Source organism: Mesocricetus auratus, unplaced genomic scaffold (genome assembly GCF_017639785.1).
Source record: "Mesocricetus auratus isolate SY011 unplaced genomic scaffold, BCM_Maur_2.0 Super-Scaffold_100004, whole genome shotgun sequence".
In the NCBI taxonomy this organism is placed as follows: domain Eukaryota; kingdom Metazoa; phylum Chordata; class Mammalia; order Rodentia; family Cricetidae; genus Mesocricetus; species Mesocricetus auratus.
The window spans coordinates 118,415,746-118,428,695 of record NW_024429189.1 but is presented as its reverse complement, the minus strand read 5'-3'; the positions used below and the strand labels follow the sequence as shown (position 1 = coordinate 118,428,695).

The window sequence follows — 12,950 nt, the reverse complement described above, 5'->3', positions numbered from 1 at the left end:
GGAAGGACTGTGCAGGTCCCAGGTAAGTTAGACTTTGCCACCGGACCTGCCATGGCCTGGGTGCCTTCATCTGAATTTGGCATTGCCTTTGGATCGAAAGACCGTTCTGGCTGGGACAAGAGAGAAGCGGGAAAGAAAGTGGGGGTGGAGGGTCAGGATCCAAGGAAAGAGCAGGGACACCAGAAGCCAGTTGCAGAAGGCTGAGGCTCCATTTCAGAACGCCTAAGTGATCTGCATGAAGTCAGGTCAGTGAAAGCACATCCCCTGCATCCTAAGGAGGAGTTGGAGGAGGAGCAGAGAAAAGAAAACGGTTCTTAGTGTATGGTCAGGCTGAGGTCGTCAGGGCCCAGGTCTGACAGTCTACCATGGTCCTGGAGCCTACTGTGGGCCATACTACAGGGTCTTGATTTTTGCTGGACTCTTACTGTCACCAGTGACTGGCATCTCCTGTTACTGTCACTAGTCCTCCTCACTCAGTTGGTGAGGCTTAGGAGTCCTACCTTAACAGAGCTCCTCATGCATCCTAGAGGCCCAAACTTTGGTCTACACCCCAGCATGCCCCTTGCTTCCAGTTCTGTGACTATTTTTACCCCATGGCTCTACCCACCAGCTTCCTCACTGCTGGGTGACTTTAGTCACCTCGTCTCTCAGAGTCTCCAGCCTTCCTGCACATGGAACATTATTATCACCACCCTTATTGTTTGCTGACTATGCAACTAGCCTGAGTAGGAAGCTGTGGGGTGGCAGGAATTGGTTCCAAAGTGCTCTAGATGACTAGGACATGGGAGCTGGCTTGGCTTGTTGCCTTTCTCAAGCTTTCAATGGATGCATGTTGTCAGTACCAACCCATATGCCAACGAGTATAGAGGAGACAACTCACAGTTTCATACACTGCCCACTTCCTATAACCAGTATCTGGTTCAAGATACAACATTGTCTATATCGCCAAAGACCCTTGTATCTCTCCTTGTCACTGCTACAAGCAAAGGTGATCACTAGCCTGACTTTAAATAGCACACACTGGGTTTTGCCTGTTGCAGACAGCTGCAGCCCGTGTCCTGCACACAGGCTTGTGAACATCACCATACACACCATCATTGGTTTGTTCCTTTCACTATGGAGCAACAGTGGGCTACTGTCATTCTCCTACCGGGTTATGCTGTCAGAAGTCGGGTGACGTTCGGATGGGGACAGCACTGCTAGGAGTACTCTAGGGCGGCAGTGGTTCTGTTTTGTTTTAGAGACAGGGTCTCACTATGTATTCCTGCCTCCTGAGCACTAGGATTGAAGGCCTACCACCACGCCTGGCTAAGGTATGTTTTTCAGGAACCATCTCTCTGTACACCCACAGGAGTGGAAGCTCTAAGCTGGGTAGAGCCTCTCCCAAGGGGCCAGAGAAGTAGGGAGAAGAGGCCTGGGCACTCCACTCACTCCGCAGAGTCCCAGCATGTGGCCTGCATTCAGCACCAAGCCAGACTCCACTGGAGTGAGGGCCATGGTGTCTGAGTGCTGTGTGCCATGATGCAAGCGCTCTGTTGCTGAAGGGCCTGCCCCAGTCCCCGAGTTTGCTATCTGACAGGGACAAGAGGTATAATGTAGAAAACTGTTAGCTCCACGTTCTATGACAAAATTGACAGGTATCTGCCTCCAGCCAGGTTGTCACCTAAGAGCCAGTCTGTCACCTTGGCACTCTTGAGTTCAGCAGGGTCCAGGCTTGGTGACAGTGGATGGGGCTTTGTTGACAGTCTGTGCACCTTCCTACCTAGCAACGCCTCTCCACCCCGGGCATCTGTCAACACGGCTTACATGTCACCTCAGCAGAGGCCTCCTGGACACACCACTTCCTTCCTTGTGGCCCCATAACTGTCAGACTCAGATAGATACACCTCCTACGAACAGCATCAGATCAAGAGGCCACATGGTCATCTGCTTAATGTCCTCCTCCCTGCTGGGCTGCAGGTACCCAAAGACAGACCTCATCTCCATCATCCCCTACTGTGTGACCTGCACTGATCATGATTCCTGGACATGTTTGTAGAAGGAGCACATACTTGAAAACATGCAAGATCAGAGACCAGAGGGTGTGTCTTATGGTGGCTGTCACAGCAGAGTTCTCAAAAAAGACCAGAAGATTAGGCCAGTAGTGCTGCACAAGCTTGGACACCAGAACAGGAGCTGGGAGCTATAGAAGGTTTCATAGTAGGAGAGTGACAAGACCAGTGGGCACTTGAGGGCATTTTAAAGCAAGGCACTAAGGGGTTGGAGAAAAGGCTCAGTGGTTTAGAGCACTTACTGTTCTCAGCAGAGGTACTATGTTTAGTTCCCAGCAACTGCATGGTGGCTCCAAATCATCTGTAACTCCACTTCTAAGGGATTCACCCTTTTCTGACCTGATCCAGGCACAGACACAGTGCACATACATACATACCGGCAAGATACTCATAGACATAAAATACATAAATAAACCTTTTTTTTTTTAAAGCGCTTTGGAAAGGAGAATAATGGAAGTGTAAGCTGTCTGTGGCTATTGGGGGAATGTTTCCCCCAATCAGGCTTCCTCAGTGTGTTCACAGGGAAAGCCAGCAGAGTGGGGAGGCACATTGGACCGCTGCCCCTAGATTTCAGCAAGGGGCCTGAACTGGCTGGGAGGTTGCAGCCAGCCAAACTGGCTGCTGTGAAGAGCAAATAGATTAACTTAGTTACTCCTCCACCCCAGTTGTAACCCAAAGTAGAGTAAAATGAGGCATTTCCCACTTCTCACCATTTTTGGTTCAGAGAAGAGACCCTTTCAGGGACCTTCTCCCCACCCTTCGGAAGACTCTTCCCTTCTTTCCCATGATGGTGCTGTACCCAGGGGGTCTCCATACTGGTTTATTCCCCACTATGAGGCAGGCAGAATTTATGGGGATTGAGGTGCGTGCTGGCCTTATCAGATTTTTTAACAAGTTTTTTTTAATTATTTACTTTTATTTTATGTTCATTGTATTTTACCTGCATATCTGTCTGTGTGAAGGTGCCAGATTCCTTGAAACTAGAGTTACAGACAGTTGTGAGTTGTCATGTGGTTGCTGGGAATTGAACCTGGGAAGAGCAGTCAGTGCTCTTAACTGCTGAGCCATCTTTCCAGCCCCCTCATCAGATATTAACAGATTCCTTTTAAAAATTTATTCTTTTTATTTTATGTGTATGTGTAAGTACTTGTGTGAAGATACACCATGTGCGTCTGCTGCCTGAGGAGGCAAGAAGAATTGCAATGGGATTTACAGGTGATGGTGAGCCACCAGATGGGTGCTGGGAGCCATACCTGGGACCTCTGTAAGAACAGGACCATTGAACCATCTCTCCAGTCCCCTAAGACAGATGAATACAAAAGAACAGACATAATTAAAAAATAATGAGACGCCAGGCAGTGGCGGCACGCATCTTTAATCCCAGCACTCCAGAGGCAGAGACAGGCAGATCTCTGTGAGTTCAAGGCCACCCTGGTCTATTGAGTAAGTTCCAGAACAGCCTTTGAAATAGCTACAGAGAAACCAAACCAAACAACAACAACAAAAAAAAACCCCAAAAATCAAAACCAATGGGACATGACTCCTGGCCATGTTTATTAGCCAGGAGGCAGAGGCAGGTGGATCTTTGAGTTTGAGGCAGCCTGGTCTACAGAGTGAGTTCCAGGACAGCCAAAGCTACACAGAGAAACTTGAAACAAAACAAAAACAACAACAAAAAACCCCATACAAAAAACAAAAAACATATAGGACATTAGTTTATTTTTAAAATGTCATTTCCAACCAATGGATAACGGTGAGATGCTAAATTTTGTTTATTGAGTAGTGCAGAGAAGCAAATCCAGGGCCTCATGCACACCGAGCAGCAGCACTCTACAGAGTGTTAGCAAAGATAGTATTAGTTCAGCATCTGGAAGTCAGAGGAATAAGCTGTAAATTTCAGACCAGCCTGGGCTACACAGTTGTGGACCTGGTCAAAAATTGAAAAATAAGGAAAAAATTAGGATAGTTTTAAAGGGTTGGAGTTACAGCTCATTAGCAGAGCACTTTTCTGTCACTTTCAGGAGGTGCTGGCTGTAGTCCTTAACATTGAGGGGACAGGGAAGAGGAGAGGGGAAGGACAGGGGAGGAGACCAGACATAGGGGCCTTGGTTACCCAGCACTTAGCAGGCTGAGGCTATACAGTGAGAATCTGGGGAGGTGGGGGGGGATGGATATGAATGAGACCATTTAGAAAACAAAAGGAAATTTGGCTTGGGCTTGTATCTCAGTTGGTGGAGTGCTTGCCTACCTCACACAAAGCTCCTGGTTCAGTCCTTAGCATTGCATGAAAAACCGGCAGGCATGGTAACACTATAACCCCAGCACCCAGGGGGTAAAGGCAGGAGGATCCAAAGTTTAGGGGTTATCCTTCCAGCTAAATGCTGAGTTCAGACCTATCTCAAAAACAAAAACAGAAAATTGTACCTCTATTTCAGTAATTGTGTGGAATGTTCAAAAAGAGAATTCAGATGAATTATGATAAAACACTGAAAACTTGGGAATAAAAGCACCTCTAATGTCATGAAGAAAAAACCCAGCTAACCCTGATTAGAAGACTGCAAAATTTCCGTATGTCAAAACAGAACAGGCTGGGCCTTGGTGGTGCATGCCTTTAATCCCAGCACTCGGGAGGCACAGGCAGGTGGATCTCTTTGAGTTCGAGGCCAGCCTGGTCTACAGAGCAAGTTACAGGACAACCTCCAAAACAATACAGAGAAACCCTGTCACAAAAAACCAAACCAAAACAAAAACACAAACAAACAAAAAACAGAACAAACACACAATTACCAAAAATTAAAAGGCAGCAGAAGGTAAGGCACACCCCCCCCAGCATGCATGCATGAATACATGAATACAGGCGTGTTCATGGAGGTGTCCCTTGCTCACTGCCATGTTCCCTTGAGACAGGGTCTCACTGGTTTTGGACAGGCTGGTGTCTCCAATTCCTACCTCCCAGTTCTAGGATTACAGGCATGCATGTACAGCCATGTCTGGCTTTTTATGTGGGTACTCGAGAGCCAAACTCAAGTCCTCATGCTCATATAAGTGCTTGTCTTAGGGTTACTATTGCTGTAATGAAAAAACATGATCAAAACTAATTTTGGGGAAGAAAGGGTTTATTCTGCTTACACTTCCAGGTAAGGTCCATCACTGAAGGAAGTCAAGGCAGGAACTCAAACAGAGCAGGAACCTGGAGGCAGAAGCTGATGCAAAGGCCATGGAGGGGTACTGCTTATAGTCTTACACCACATAGCTTGTGCAGCCTGCTTTTTTTTTTTTTTTTTTTTTTTTTTTTTTTGAGACAGGGTTTCTCTGTGTTCCCTTGGTTGTCCTGGAACTTGATCTGTAGATCATGCTGGCCTCTATCTCACAGAGATCCACCTGCCTCTGTCTCTTGGGTGCTGGGATTAAAGGCATGCTCCACCTGGCTTTTTTGTCTTGTTTTTTTGTTTTTGTTTTTTTGTTTTTCAAGACAGGGTTTCTCTGTGGCTTTGGAGGCTGTCCTGGAACTAGCTCTTGTAGACCAGGCTGGTCTCGAACTCACAGAGATTCACCTGCCTCTGTCTCCCAAGGACTGGGATTAAAGGTGTGTGCCACCAAAGACCGGCGCTACCACTGCCTTTTGACTAAGCCTACTTTCTTATAGAATCCAGGACCACCAGCCCAAAGATGGCTCCACCCACAATGAGCTGGGCTCTCCTCACCGGTAACTAAGAAAATGCCCCAGAGGCTTGCCTAAGACTTGATCTTACAGAGGCATTTTCTCAATTAAAATAACTCCTCTCAGATGACTCACTAGCTTGTGTTAAGGTGACGTAAAATTAGGCACAGTACTTTTATCCACTGAGCCATCTCCATAGTTCGTTTTTTATTTTTTTAAACAACAACAAAACCACATTTATTTGGGGGGGTGTGCATACCACAGTACTTGTGTGTGGGGATTGAGGGCAATGTGTGAGTTCTCTCCTTTCACACAGAGATTCAGGGGATTGAATGGATGTCATCAGGCTTGAAAACACACACTCTTACCCACTGAGTCTTCTTGCCAGCTCCCCTCTCCACACACACACACTTTATGGAGTGTCTCTAGTCCAGTCTAGCCTTGACCTCGCCATGTAGGCAGTAATGACCTTGAACTCTTGATCTTCCTGCTTCTACCTTCTGAGTGCTGCGTTATGGACATGTCCAGTTTATACAGTGCTAGAGAGTGAACTCAAGACCTTACATATACTAGATAAGTACTCTACCAACCAAGATATATCACAGCCTTTGGGTTTCTAATGTCAAAGCACAAGACTTTCTGTCAAGTACTGGGCTGAACATACTATCTTATGATTCACTTTGTAGTTGGGGAAATGAGACCTACAGAGACTGAAGCCTGGTGCCAACATTTATGTGGTGTTAGAGCTTGAATTGGTCCCATTGGGCTAAATCCTTTCTTTTAGTTTATTTTGAGGTATTTGGGATGAGAACCCAGTCTCATACTTGCTAGGCCAGTGTCTCCCAAAGATCTGGGCTCCAGTCTTGGCTGGACATCTTGTGTTCTATTGCCCTCCCGCTGCCCCTTTTGTGTCCTCTAACCCCCATCTGCCCTGATCTGGAAACTTAGCTGAGCATGCATCACCTCAGCAGGCCAGATGAGATCCCATACCTCTCAGCTGTATACAGGCTCAGCACACTTGCTCCTCTATGACCCCACATGACCCTGCCATGCTCATCTCCCACCCTCCCTTAGTCCCCCTTGCTGAAGTAACACTCATCCCCACTGCTCCTGGGACTTTTATACCAGTTGCTGAATCTGCCTGAAAGGCCCTGCCTCAAGGTCTTCACCCAGCTGCCAGTCTCTGCTGACTAGGGTCAGGGAGCGTGCTGGGTTACTCCTTGAGAGCAGCTGACCCTCCTCGCAGCCATCTTCTCCCTTCACTCTGTCCTCACTTTGTCTTTCTCTCTACCTGTACCTGTACCCTATGCCCAGGGTCCAACTGGAATGCACATGTTACATTTAGCTGGGTTTTTCCTTAGCCTCATCATTTCTAATAGTTAGACTTACGGCAATAAATGGTCTTTGTTTTTTTGGGGGGGGGTAAGACAGGATTTCTTTGCGTTAACAATCCCGGAGGCTGTACTAGAACTAGATCCAAATTCAAGAGATCCTCCTGCCCCTGGTAGCTCCCCCACCCCCCATTAAAGGCATGCACTACCACCGCCCTGTTATTTTGGTTTTGGGGATAGCATCTTGACATCTTGACATGGACATGCAGACTAGACTGGCCTCAAACTGGGAGTAATGCTCCTGCCCTGCTTCCTGTAGCTAGCATTACAGGCATGTTCCACACCCCCACTCGTGATTGGTCTTTTTTGTTGTTGTTGTTTTTGTTTTTTGAGACAGGGTTTCTCTGTGGCTTTGGAGGCTGTTCTGGAACTCGCTCTGTAGACCAAGCTGGCCTCAAACTCACAGAGATCCACTTGCCTCTGCCTCCTGAGTGCTGGGATTAAAGGTGTGTGCCACCAACGCCCAGCCCATGATTGTTTTTTTGAATAGTCCAACACTACTTGTCCTTGAAGAGCCCTCTTTCTGGATTTCTTTAGATTCAAACTTTTTTGGGGGAGGGGGCTGGCACAGAGAATAAGCAACACTGGTGCTGTTTTCTACCATCTCCAGAAGATGCTCAGAGTCAGGTCTGCCCTCTGCGGGCAGCTGCCTTGATGGCTTGGCAAGGTGAATGCTCCACCACCCTAGTGGGCAGGTAGTCTCCTTCTGTCATTAACAAGTAATTGGTGGTGATCATTGACTTCTCAGTGCTTTCAGATGCTTGAACAGTGTCCACTCTGGCTGAGCCAAGCTTCTGTCCTTCCTCACGTCCCCTGGCCAGGCCTCTGCTTTGGGGGCGTGGTCCACAAAGCAGATGCCTCTAACATCTGTTTCCAAGAGTGCCTGCTGCTGAGCCTGGAGCTGACATGAAGGGGGACAGGAATAAGGACCCATGTTTTGTTGTTGTTTTTCTTGCTGTGGAACCCTCCCCACACTGGGAACTGGGAGAATTCTTGGTCAGTAAAGTAGGTCACCTAATTCCTTGTGGAGACCCACACTGTGGCCACTTTACAGCCAGAGGGACAAGGACACTGAAAACCACCAGCTCAGGGTTCCTCAAGGAGGGGAAGCCCCTGTGGGGGACAAAGCTTGGGAGGCTCCTGGCATGCAGAAGAGCCTGGCAGGCTCCTTGAGTCTGTGGGCCCTGGCGCTTGGGATGTTTTATTGAGAGCTTGGTAAATGAGTGTACACTTGGTGCCTTCAGGAGACAGTCCTGCCTGCCCTCCTGAGCTACAGTGTTCTCTTTTATTAGTCTGAGGAGAGGTGGGTTATCTGGGTTCAATTCCACCTTTGAACTTAAGCTGCCTTTGCCTTTATATTTCAAGACCAGATGTCCACCACTGCTATAGTGACTCAGGCCAGGCAAGGTCAAAGGTTTCAAGAAATGTGTTGGAAAGAGGCAGGAAATCCTGAGCCCAAATTATCTCATTCAGAGCAACGAAGGACAGCTTCTGTGTTGGAAACGCCCACATTGCCCTAGATGGACTGAATAGAGTTGTGACCCCAGACTCCCACACCCCAGTGGATGAGAAGTAAAGGTCTAACAGAGAAAGTAGGAGAAGTGAATTATTGGTGAATTGATTTGAAAACACATTTAATTTCAGGAGTAAAAGGCGCTAATGAGCAACACGCCTAAATCCCTCTTTTCTAAGCGTCAGTTTCATATTGACAGTAAAATCTTTAGCGTGTGCAGAATGAAGTCTATGTGCTGTTAATTTGAAGTGTTGTCATCTTTTCTAATCCGTCAACAGGGAGCTCCGAACCTGTGGTTGTAATTACAGATCAAACCTGTAGAGGGAGTCTTGTCTATCATAGATTGTTCACAATGAAAAGCTTTCAGAGGAAGAAAGAAAGGGGCTTTTTAAAGAAAAGTTGGAGGGTTAAAGGCAGTCTGTTTCAAAATTACAAATAATCGCGGTGGCTGTCTCGTTTGCTATCCTCTGCTGGGTCCACTGTTAATGAGTTGTAAAGGAATCTGTAAAAATTGCCCTTCCTCCTCAGAGGAACCAGGAGGTGGGCTCGTTATTGGGTTTCTTTTGGGGGCGGGGCATCTCCCCACAGAATTACACTAACGTCTCTCTCGCTATCCTTGTTAAAGCAAAAGCTTTATTTGAGGCCCATGTATCCTAACCTGCTTTTTGGACTTGGTGGTGGGGAGTTCTGGGGGGCATTCGCCCCTAACCCATTTTTCTCTACCGATGTTTTAATTCTGCTGTAAGGAGATAGCTTATTAGGTCGCAGGAGAGCTGAGGTTGCCCGGAGGTTCAGGGTATCCCTCTGCCACCTCGCGTTGCCCTATTCTATCTTCTCCTGAAGCCGAGGCGGAAGGTCTGTTTGCCCTGTGGAGGATCTCACCTTGGGTCGTGCGTCTTCCTTTTCCTGCTGAGTCCCTGAGTACTGTGCGCGCCCAGGTCTGGGCAGCATTCTTGATATTATGCGATGACTTTACAACTGTAGCCAGAGCGCCGTAAGGAGCCGGCACCGTGTGGTCGGCTGGAGCACAATGACCCGCGGAGTGGGGCGGGGGCCTTCAGAGGGAGCCGGGAGCGAGCGGGCGGCGGGCGCTCCGGGTCGCCGGAATGTTTGGGTCGAACAGGTGAGCGCAGCCTGGACACTGGAGCTGACGGCGGGGCGGAGAGGAGGGGTGCAGAGGCGGGTGCAAACTAAGTGGTGGGAAAGAGACAAAGGAAGAGTGAGAGGCGAGATGGTGCGGAATAGAGAGGAGGCGAGGGGAGGGGAGGGGAGGGGAGGAGGCGGCCCGTGGGTAGGGTGCCGAGGAGCTCAAGCTTGAACTTGATCGAGAAAAGGGGGCCCTGGGGTGTGGGCGGGGGCCTGACCAAGAGTCGACCACGTGCCTGGCTTTTCCTTGTCAGGGTCCTACTAAGACCAACTAGGGCTGAATCCTTGGGTTCCTCAACCCTACCCGACGAGCACCCGCGTCGCCCGGGATTGAGAGACGCATAAGGTCGAAGGCTATCTGGAGGCCCCATGGCACCAAGAGTTCCCGACGATGCCTGCCTTAGTCACTTTCTTTGGGCCAAGTCTCCCTCTCCTGGCCTGAACGCAGACAGCTTGCAGGGTACGCCCCCACCCCGCCCCAAGACTTGAAGTCCGCAGCCTCTGGGAGCCAGGGGCCAGCCCAGCTCCCATCGCCTCCTTTCCTGGGCTGCACGCCCCCTGGGATCTTCCTCGAGGCTCTTCTCGCTTAAGAGAGCTCTACCCAGTAGTGCACGGCAGCGCGTCCAGCGCGCCCTGGTCCTCATACCTGGCCCAGCAAGCCCTCCTTCCTCCTCTTCTCCCCCCCCCCACTCTCCTTTCTCCTCTCCCCTCTTCCCTGGGTGCCTCCTTTTCCTCTCTTCCCCCTCCCCCCCATGCCTACCCTTCCCTCTCGCCCGCCCCTCCACCTCCTCCTCCTGCTGCTCCTCCTACTCCCCCTGAGTGCGTCCTCCGGCGCTCCCCTCCCCCGGCCCCCGCCCCGTGCCCGGTCCCGCCCCCTCCCCCGCCTCCCCGTGCCCGGTGTCCCCCTCCCCCTTCCTCCCGGGCCGCGGCGCTGCCGCCGCCGCCGCTCGCCTGGGCCCTCCCCCTGGCCACCCCCGCCCCCGGGCCGGGCAGTGACGCGCCGCAGCGGTGCCAGCCCCTCTCCCCGGGCGGCCGCGGCGGCAGCAGCAGTAGCAGCAGCAGCAGCAGCTGGAGCGGTGGGGCTGTCACCGCCTCCCGCCCGGTTCACTCCCAGAGCCAGACCGCCGGTCTGCGCCTCGCCGCCGGCCCAGGTACGGAGTCCTGGGGGACCCCGCGACCGGACTGATCCTGGGCCCTCGGCCGCCGCCCCCTCTTCTTGCCCTGCCGCTGGCCGTTGAGCTGCGGTTAGGGGAGCTGGGGGGTTCCGAGGAGGGGGACTCACGGGGAGCTTCCTGCGCCAGGCGAGCTGCTGGCCCGGGGTGGAGTGGACTGGGGCTGGGGTCGGGCGAGTGTGCCCGAGAGCGGGGAGGGGCGGAGGCTGCGCTCCGCGGCCTGCGGGGTGCCGAGAGGTGCGCCTAGCCTCAAGTGCCCGGAGCTGCCGGGCGCACCCCACTCCTGGCCGTGCGCGCCGCCGGTCCTGGGGGGCGGTGATTGTGTGCGCCGCGCCGCGCCGCGGTATTGTGCCGCGGCCACGCCGTTTGCAGCGGGCTCCGCACCGCGTCCCCGGGAGGAAGACGTTCGCGGGCAGCGGGGCGGGGGCCGGACTCCGGTGGCCGCTGCCTCCGGGAGAAAGGAAGTGGACTATGTTTGGGGATGTGGGGACGGGAAGCGTACAGTGGCAGGGAGGGGCTCCTTGCCACGGTGCGGGGAGTTGAGACGCGGTTTGCACAGTTGAGCCCACTTTGGCAGGCTCCTGTCGCTCCACCAGGGGACCGACAGCCCCTCTCGTGTGCACCCTCGGAGCAGAAGCAAGGGTTTCGGGACCGCTAGTGTAGGGACACACCGCGCAGGGGCCTGCGGAGAGCGCGCGCAAGGGTTAAGGTGGATTTACACCTCCGCCCTCCTGCTGCTCGCTGCCCTTCACCTAGGGCTCCCAGGCAGGATACACTGGCTGAGCGGGGCCGGGTGTGGGGGGAGAAAGCAATTGCGTTCCTAGTCCGGTCTCTTGGGTTCTGAAGTGACCCTACTCTCACTCTGAGCTGCGTTTGCCGGGATTCCGACCTCCTCTGCCAGGCCGAGCTTCCTGGGGGAAGTTCTCATTAAACCTCACTAATTAGCATTATTCCCGGAGAAAGGTTAAGGTTAGACTGTCCTTTTCCTTACCGAGAGCCCCCTCCCTGCAACTCCCTTCTCCCTCCTCTCTCCCTCAAGAGCACAAAAGCACAAAAAGAAAGTGTGAAGAGGCGCAGATCAATGGAGAAGCCACAAACCCATTAATTCAAATGGAACCCTTTCCCCTTCTAAAACATTGATTTTTCTTTCTGTCTGGTCTGAGGGGAGATGAATAACCTCCTGATTTCACCTGAAATGGTGTTTGGACTCTGTGATTTCCCCCTCTTTCTGAGGACTGTGGCCTGAAATAGATTCTCCCTTGAGATAAAGCCCTACTTATCCCAGAATCAGCTGGAAGCCCCCTTCCCCCACTGCACGCCAGTGTTGGGGCCTGGAGAGAGTGTTGGTGCTTTCCTCACTCCTGTGGGCAGAGTCTGTGATGGTGGAGCCAGGCCTTTGACCCCTGAAACATGCCTACTTCTGAGCTGTGGGTTGGTGTGGGGGAAAGGGCCCATTGATGGCCCAGGCCCCAGTGAGTAGCTTAACCCCAGGTTGTAAATTACCCTTTCATTGGAAAGCCATCTGAACCCAAATGTGTCTTTGAATGCAATCCAAGCTCCTCTGCTGGGCTGTCCTATCGAGTAGTTTCAAGGCGGCCAGCACCTCCTTGTGCTCTCTCTGCCCCATTCAGCACCTTCCTACCAACCAGCAAAGTCAAACAGCACCTCAGCCTACCTCCCTGCTGAGAAGGCTAGCTTGGAGCAACTTCTTCCTGGGGCCTCAGCCACCCTGGGGCAATGGGGAGCTGGTCCATCCCTGAGTTGCTCAAGAACTTTTTAGTCTAGCCTGAGTCCTTTTCTTGGAAAGATAGAGAGGGTTGTTAGCCCAGAGTGCTTCCCCTCTGGCCATCCTTTTGGCTGGAAGAACCCTCGTTGCCCAAGAAGCTCAGATCCCCATTGATGGCAGGAGCTGGGGTATCAGTGAGGTCTCATAGTAAGGAATGCTGGAAAAACAGCTCATACACTAGTGGGAAGGTGTGGAAACCACTAACTCCAGCATCTAGGCATCCACTATGG

At 51.7% G+C, this 12,950-nt stretch overlaps 1 protein-coding gene and 1 long non-coding RNA gene across 5 annotated transcripts in view; one reads left to right on the top strand and one right to left on the bottom strand.

The window, feature by feature from the left end:
* Nol4l (nucleolar protein 4 like) overlaps nucleotides 1-12,950 on the top strand; it is a 117,350-nt gene that overhangs the window by 71,589 nt on the left and 32,811 nt on the right. Inside the window, exon 1 of one of the 4 annotated variants that reach the window (XM_005086073.4) lies at nucleotides 10,774-10,913. The exons of the other annotated variants lie outside the window; for them this stretch is intronic. The gene's annotated coding sequence lies outside the window, so the exon portion shown is untranslated. Of the gene's footprint in view, nucleotides 1-10,773; nucleotides 10,914-12,950 lie in introns of those variants that run through there. 4 annotated transcript variants of the gene reach the window in all.
* On the bottom strand, nucleotides 3,754-11,431 carry LOC110339296. The gene is made up of 4 exons (XR_002381411.2): nucleotides 11,045-11,431; nucleotides 9,499-9,806; nucleotides 4,300-4,444; nucleotides 3,754-3,978 (listed from the first exon to the last, which is right to left on the bottom strand). It is a non-coding gene; the product is annotated as an uncharacterized LOC110339296 (long non-coding RNA).